Source organism: Chiloscyllium plagiosum, chromosome 19 (assembly GCF_004010195.1).
Source record: "Chiloscyllium plagiosum isolate BGI_BamShark_2017 chromosome 19, ASM401019v2, whole genome shotgun sequence".
Lineage (NCBI taxonomy): Eukaryota > Metazoa > Chordata > Chondrichthyes > Orectolobiformes > Hemiscylliidae > Chiloscyllium > Chiloscyllium plagiosum.
The window spans coordinates 27576718-27583525 of NC_057728.1; the positions used below are offsets into that span (position 1 = coordinate 27576718).

Genomic DNA, 6808 nt, shown 5'->3' on the forward strand with positions numbered 1-6808 from the left:
CCTGTGTCTCCGTGTAAGGGAGAAACAGATGCTTTCCTGTTTGCCCATATATCCACCATTGTTCTGTATTCACGTCTCATGCTAACATATCCTTTCTTTTTGCTGAATATGTATTTTCTCATTCCTGTTCTGTATCAGAATTTATACTTGCAGAAATAACATTAATTCATTTATATCCCACATCCAAGTGCCTAATTTAAGAAACTGCCTTCTTCCTCCATTAGTGGGCCCATCTCTTATGTCCCGAACCGTCGTTGTATAAAAGGGTTAATGTTGCAGTTGAATTAAACTCCACCCAATGTGATGATATTGCATTACCGTTGTGTGGAGAATCAGGCAGTCTTGCATGAACTGCTAATGGAGATAGACATGTCATCACAGACTCCTAATTGTTTCATAATTAGAAACTGGTCAGTGTTATTTGAACCTATTGCTAGCATGCAATAAACTGCATCCTTTTATGTAAGGCAGGTGCCACTTTTTGTTAAAACTTCTTAATCGTCTGACCTTCATTACAGGTAATTATATAAACCCTTAAACTCAGCATTGAAAGGAAGATTCCTTTGAAGGGTTCCCAACTTTATTTTTAGTCAATATAGTCAATTAGTTATTAATTTAAAACAGTCAAAGAAGGATTGATGGCAGTGAATCACCCCAACCACAAGCTGCCAGTGGTTGGCACCATGAACCCATTGTGACTGCAGAGAACCTAGCTGACAGTTATCATATGGTTTCACTTGTTTTCCTGGCTTTCTGAGGCGTCGGGAATCAATCTAAAATGCACTCATTCTGGTTGCTACCTTTACAGAGACACCCTTCCATTAGGTGGAGTGTCCTTAAATCCTCACTTTGTGTTCGGTCAGGAAACCTGGAAGCAGGATGTTGATGCTCTGACTGAGTTCAAGAGCAAAGACAAGGCATATAATTAGGCTCCTGACCTTTGGCCTCTGCTGCAAATGGGTCATTTTGTGAAAACTGCAGATTCAAGCAGTAAGGGCAGTCCTCTGTCTGCAATTCAGTAGCTTACAGCAATGGCACCTGCAGGAAACCTCAAACATAAGAACAACAAACACATTTGAAACATCTCTAGAGAATATTCTGACTAATCATCCGAGTCATTTAAAGTCCGCAGTTCAAGGTCAGATAAAGACTGACTTTAATCTGCTTGGAAAGCACTGTAGGGACAGGCTCCAGAGAGGGATTCAGAGAGCTCCCAGTAGTATGATGAAAAACTGTGTAAAACACATTCTACAGGAGTAGGAGCTCAGGGACAGGTAACTAACACGGTTAGTCCCTTAGCAACAGCTGCCTTTGGGCAAATGACATGAAGAATATGGCAAAACATGAAAGCTCCACAATTCAAAAAAAGACACGACCATCTGGTTCTACAAGGCACTTACGACAAACACTCTGTGGGATTTCACAATGCTTGCCAGTTTTTAACTTTAAAAAATGAATGGTCATAAAATCACAGGCTGGCTGTGTGTTCTCAAGCTTTCGATTCACTGGTGACAGCCTAGTTTCATAAAATTCTTCCCATTATACACTCACTCTGGTATCAGTAAAAATTAAATGAAACCTGCAAACTTTGAAATTAGTACATGTCTTGATTCAAAATGATGCTTGGAAAAGAGCAAGCAAGAAGCATTAGTGTTCATTGTCACCTTTGCCTGGATTCTGCATGAGAGAAGCTCATCCTAAAGGAGGGATTTTATACAAGAGCAAGAAATGTGGTAGCTGGGGTGAGCCAATTAAGCAGGAGCTGCAAATCCATTTTCCAGACAGTGGGTTAAAATTTAAAGATTAACTCAGTGATAAGTTGGCACACTGTACTCGGATCTCCAGAATGCATTTGATAAGGTGCCATATCAGTGGTTATTGCGAAAAATAAAAAACTCATTATGTAGGCAGTAACATATTAGCGCAGATTTAAGATTTGCCGTCTGGCAGGAAACAGAGTGTGCTTAAATAGGCCTTTGTCTGATTGACAGGATGTGATGAAGGGAATCCCTCACCAATCTGTGGTGGGGCCTCATCTTTTCATAGTTTTATCCCTGACATAGATGGTGGGAGTGAAGGCAAGGCAACTAAATTTTCCGATGACAAGAAGATAGGTAGGGAAATAGATTGTAACAAAAACAAAGAATTTATAGATTGGTTAAGTGAGTAAGCAAAAGTCTGGTGGATGGGGTGTAATGTGTGAAAGTGGGATGTTGTTCACTGGCAGGAAAATGAAAAATAATATTTCTTAAATGGAGAATGATTGTGTATTCCTTACGTGTAGAGGGATATCGTTGTAGTTCGTGAGTCACCAAACCATTGGTAGAAAATCATCAAGACTAATGTGAAGCTATCCTTCATTTTAAGAGAAATTGAACATAAAAGTAAGAACACTAAGCATCAGTTATATAGGGCATTGGTGAGATTACTATTTGAAAACTGCCTGCAATTTTAGTCTCCTTATTTAGATATTTTAAACAGCTTATCAGACGTGCTGTTACACATCTCTGGAACAGATAGGACTTGAACCATGGACTCCTGCATCAGAGGTAAGGGGCACCAAGACTGTGCCACAAGCGTGCATAGAGTTTTTTTAAGATCAAACTGTTCAGAGATATCAATACACATATCTGGAGGAGGTGGATGTTGAAGCCAGACCTCTGGCTCAGAGGTAGGACATTACCACTGCAACACATGGGTCCATTATAGTCTGCTTCCTTAAGAAAAAATGTAAATAAGTTGCAGGAGATTCCGAGAAAGTTAACGAGATTGGTACTTGGAAAGAGTGGGTTGTCTTATGATGAAAGGTTGAGCAATGGCTTGTTTCCTGCAGAATCTAGAAGAATGAGGGCTGAAATATATAAGATGCTGAATGATATTGACAAGGTGGATGTGCAAAGGATGTTTCATCTTGTAGGTGAGTCCAGAACAAAGGGGTACTGTTTTAAAATTAGGTTACGTCTTTTAGAACAACTGTGCAACTTTGGAACTCATTAGCTCAGAATGCAGTGGAAATAGGGAACATAAAATATTTTGAATTCTTGTTAGGTAAAGGAAACAAACGTTATCTATGGTAGATGGGTATATAGAAGTCAAACATGAACATTTGAGCCATAATCATGTTGAAAGGCAGAGCATGCGCAAGTGACCTACTCCTGCTCTTATTTCATATGTTCCTATGTAAATGTGTATGTTGAAAATAACCTAGGCTCCTCCAACAGCAACCTCCAAACCCGTAACTATTTCCACCGAGAAGGACAAAGGCAGCAGATCCGTGGGGGTGTAATCACCTGCAAGTTCCACTCCAAGCCATATACCATTCTGACTGGGAACTATATCACCATTCCTTCCCTGTCATGAAGTGAAAGTCCTGGAATTCCTTTCCCAACAGATTTGTAGCTGCAGCCTCAAGGACTTTAACAAGGTCAGCTTACTTCTACCTCCTTAGGGACAATTAACGATGGGCATTAAAAGTTGGTTAATAGCAATGCCCACACCCTGTGAATTAGGAAAGCAATCTTAGTATTTTCAAGTGCACCAATTGTATCATGTGGGCTTCGAATTGAAGCTTGGCTTCATTGAGGTATTGTCTATTTCAATCCATGATCTAAAATCTGGATTTTACAACGCCTCTCCTCAAATTGTGAATCCATTGAAAAAGAGTTGGGAGTGATGGTTGAAGATCCCTGCCAGAAATGTAATTCTTCTGCACCTCGCAGTATAGCTGACTGAGCATGTCTCATGGCTGGTAAGCATTTCTTTTCATGCTATAAGTTAGCCTGGAGCAATGTTTCATAGAGGAATAAAATGTTCTGGGTCTGTAGATTGAAAGAACAAAAATAGCCTTTAGTAGAGAGATATGCTCTTCTTGTCGGATGTGGGAGTTTAGGGAGAGTTACAGGTTACTGAGGATTATATCTGCAATAAATGCCATTGGTTGCGAATCATATCATATCAAACAGACCAGTTGGAGAGACAGTTAGATGCAATGAGGAATTTACAAGAGCAAGGGGATGTGATGGATGGCAGTTACAAGAAAGGAGAAAAGTTGCAGATACAGTCACGTAGATGAGTTAACACCAGGAAAGGAAAGAGAAGTAGGCACCTAGTGCAGGCATCTTCTGTGACTATCCCCACTTCAAACAAGTACACTGTTTTGGAAAATGTAGGGGTGATGGATTCTCAGGGGAATGTCGCATCCAAGTTTCTGGTATCGAGACTGGTTCTAATGCAATGAGGGGTATGTCAGATTCCAAGAGATCGATTGTGTTAGGGGACTCTCTAGAGGTACAGACAGACATTTCTGTGGCCAGCAGTGAAGAAACAGAATGGCGTGTTGTTTCCCTGGGGCCAGGATCAAGGATGTCTCGGAGGGTGCAGAATGTTCTCAGGGGGGAGAGGGATGAGCAGGAGGTCACTGTACACATTGTAACCAACAACATAAAAAGAGAAAAGGATGAGATTCTGAAGGGAGAATAGAGAGAGTTAGGCAGGAGATCTTCGAGAGTAGAAATATCTGGATTACTCCCGGAGCTGCGAACTAGTGAGGGCAGGAATAGAAGGATAGAGCAGGTGAATGTATGGCTGAGGACCTGGTGTATGGGAGAAGGATTCACATTTTTGGATTATTGGAATCTCTTCTGGGGTAGAAGTGACCTGTACAAGAAAGACGGATTGCACCTGAATTGGAAGAGGACTAATATACTAGCAGGGAGATTTGCTGGAGCTGCTTGGGAGGATTTAAACTATTAAGGTGGGGCGAGTGGGTACCAGGGAGATAGTGAAGAAAGAGATCAATCTGAGACTGGTACAGTTGAGAAAAGAAGTGAGTCAAACAGTCAGGGCAGGCAGTGACAAAGCAGAGAACAAGGTAGGACTGATAAATTAAACTGCATTTATTTCAATGCAAGAGGCCTAACAGGGAAAGCAGATGAACTCAGGGCATGGTTAGGAACATGGGAGTGAGATATCATAGCAATTACTGAAACATTGTTCAGGGATGGGCAGGACTGGCAGCTTAATGTTCCAAGATACAAATACTACAGAAAGGACAGAAAGGGAGGAAAGAGAGGAGGGGAATGGTATCTTTGATAAGGGATAACATTACAACTGTTCTGAGGATGGATGTTCCTGGGAATACATCCAGAGAAGTTATTTGGGTTGGACTGAGAAGAAAGGGATGATCACCTTATTGGGATTGTATTATAGACCCCCTAATAGTCCGAGGGAAATTGAGAAACAAATTTGCGAGGAGATCTCAATTATCTGAATAATAGGATGGTTACGGTAGGGGATTTTAACTTGCCAAATATAGACTGGGACTGCCATAGTGTTAAGCGTTTGGATGGAAATGAATTTGTTAAGTGTGTTCAAGAAAACTTTCTGATTCAATAAGTGGATGTACCTGCTAGAGAAGATGCAAAACTTGACCTACTCTTGGGAAGTAAGGCAGGGCAGATGACTGAGGTGTCAGTGGGAGGGCACGTTGGGGCCAGTGACCATATTTCTATTAGTTTTAAAATAGTGATGGAAAAGGATAGACCAGATCTAAAAGTTGAAGTTTTAAGTTGGAGAAAGGCCAATTTTGATGGTATTAGGCAAGAACTTTCAAAAGCTGATTGGGGGCAGGTGTTCGCAGGTAAAGGGACGGCTGGAAAATGGGAAGCCTTTAGGAATGAGATAACGAGAATCCAGACACAGTATATTCCTATAAAGTGGAAGGAAAGGCTGGTAGATGTAGGGAATGCTGGATGACTAAAGAAACTGAGAGATTGTTTAAGAGAAAGGAAACATATGTCAGATATAGACTAGGTAGATCGAATGAAACCTTAGAAGAGTATAAAGGAATTAGGTGTATACTTCAGAAGGAAATCAGGAGGGCAAAAAGGGGACATGAGATAGCTTTGGCAAATAGAAGTAAGGAGAATCCAAAGAGTTTTTACAAATACATTAAGGACAAAAGGGTAACTAGGGAGAGAATAAGGCCCCTCAAAGATCAGCAGGGCAGCCTTTGTGTGGAGCCACAGGAGATGGGGAAGATACTAAACGAGTATTTTGCATCAGTATTTACAGTGGAAAAGGATATGGAAGATATAGAAAGTAGCGAAATATATGGTGACACCTTGCAAAATCTCCATATTACAGAGGAGGAAGTGCTGGATGTCTTGAAACGCATAAAGGTGGATAAATTACCAGGACCTGATCAGGTGTACCCTAGAACTCTGTGAGAAGCTAGGGAAGTGATTGTTGGGCCCCTCACTGAGACATTTGTATCATCGATGGTCACAGGTGAGGTGCCGGAAACCTGGAGGTTGGCTAACATGGTGCCTCTGTTTAAGAAGGGTGGTAAAGACAAACCAGGGAACCATAGACCAGTGAGCCTGACTTTGGTGGTGGGCAAGTTGTTGCAGGGAATGCTGAGGGACAGGATGTACATGTATTAGGAAAGACAAGGACTAATTAGGATCTCTGATTTCTCCAGTTTCCACATTTCCCCTCCCCCCACCTTGTCTCAGTCAAATCCCTCGAACTCAGCACTCCCTTCCTAACCTGCAATCTTCTTCCTGACCTCTCCGCCCCCACCCCCCACTCCGGCCTATCACCCTCACCTTGACCTCCTTCCACCTATCGCATTTCCAACGCCCCTCCCCCAAGTCCCTCCTCCCTACCTTTTATCTTAGCCTGCTGGACACACTTTCCTCATTCCTGAAGAAGGGCTCATGCCCGAAACGTCGATTCTCCTGCTACTTGGATGCTGCCTGACCTGCTGCGCTTTTCCAGCAACACATTTTCAGCTCTGATCTCCAGC

General features: G+C 42.0%; 1 protein-coding gene across 1 annotated transcript in view; it reads left to right on the forward strand.

Annotated features, from left to right (window-relative positions):
* The window catches only part of LOC122559430 (IQ motif and SEC7 domain-containing protein 3-like), a 386113-nt gene that overhangs the window by 156218 nt on the left and 223087 nt on the right, over positions 1-6808 (forward strand). The gene's annotated exons all lie outside the window — the stretch shown is intronic.